This window comes from Pteropus vampyrus, unplaced genomic scaffold (assembly GCF_000151845.1).
Source record: "Pteropus vampyrus isolate Shadow unplaced genomic scaffold, Pvam_2.0 Scaffold14092, whole genome shotgun sequence".
NCBI lineage: Eukaryota > Metazoa > Chordata > Mammalia > Chiroptera > Pteropodidae > Pteropus > Pteropus vampyrus.
In genome coordinates, this window is record NW_011902873.1 from 158 (window position 1) to 1,549 (window position 1,392).

Consider the following 1,392-nt stretch of genomic DNA (forward strand, 5'->3'; position numbering starts at 1 on the left):
CGACAACAGGTACTAACAGGTGAGCGATTCTAACCTCCCGACTGCCCCATCCTTGTGGTTCAGGAGGGGCCCGGGACAGGCCCCTGGAGGGAGGCATCGACCCGCGGGCTTTGAGTGAGGCGAGACCACCTCCGCTCTTCTCAAAGGCCCTTCAAATGTGCAAGACCTGGACGTGGCTCCATAGTGGAGCGGGGAGCACGTCTGCTGTACACGCAGAAGGTCCCGGGTTCGCGCCCCAGTGGAGCCACGGTCCATGGTCTATGGCCACGCCACCCTGAATGAGCCCGATGTCTGATCGCGGAAGCTAAGCAGGGTCGGGCCTGGCCAGTACTTGGATGGGAGACCACCTAGGAAGACCAGGTGCTGTAGGCATAAATAATCATAATAAATAATAACAATAATAAAAAAATCTGCAAGGCCTTTCTCTATGCTGTGGATTCGAGTTCAGCAAGGAGACCAGGAGGGTGCTAGACAGAAATCAGTCTGCTTCCCATGTAGAAATTCTTCTGCTCTAAGAACGGAAGGCAAGGCTCCCCGCTCTCCCCAATCTGCAAGTTTAAGGGCGTGTTCTATTACATTTAAGCCTCTGGGACTTGCCCACGGTCCCGCGTGGTGACTGTCTTATAAATGACAATGTCATTTAGGATCACCGAGGTGACGTGGGAACAGCAGCTGGCCACCGTCCCAGCTAGTCTGGGGAGGAGAAGAATCTCGATTACTCAGAGGGCAGGAGACTGGCACGGGGATGGGGTGTGGGGTGAGGAAAAGCCAAATTCGCCACCAGCATGGGGGCCGGACAGGGTTGTCGGGAAAGCCGATGTCCGTTTGACGAGCGATCGATGGAGCAGCCTCTTGGGAGAGAAATTTCCCAGAAGAGAAGCAGGAGGCAGCATCAGTCAGGAACAAGACTTAGTCATCGGAAGATGACAGACTGCGCCCAGCCCAGGTGACCCTGATCTAGCCCAGGGACAACGGCCGAAATCCTGTGAAAACGAGAGTTGGAGCCCGAACAGAAAGGGGCTCTCATCACGAAGCAGCCAGACCCGGGAATCAGAGGAGGAGAGGGCTTCGTCCATCCCTGCTCCCCCCCAGAGCAGCCCCAGCTGTGCTCCCAGAAGAGACAGCCCCCCTGGGAAGGGGCCGCAGGGGCCAGCAGAAGGGACTGGGGGAGCAGTGAGGGCCCGGGAAGCATCCAGGTCCCCAAAGAGGGTCCCCAAGTGCAAATGGGATATCTCCTAGCCACTCCCAGCGTCACTGTGAGGAGGGGGCGCCACCAGGTAATGGGCAGGGGCGAGGAAGTACACGCTCAGGCGCGGCAGTCCACACGTTTAAGCTCCAGCGTCGCAGGCCGAGGAAGCACGGCGAGCGGGAGCCCCAGGACGTCCCCCGGGC

At 58.5% G+C, this 1,392-nt stretch overlaps 1 pseudogene; it reads left to right on the forward strand.

Moving 5' to 3' along the window:
• The first annotated feature begins 256 nt into the window (after positions 1-256).
• Positions 257-372, forward strand: LOC111735079 (annotated as a pseudogene).
• The last annotated feature ends 1,020 nt before the right edge of the window (positions 373-1,392 follow it).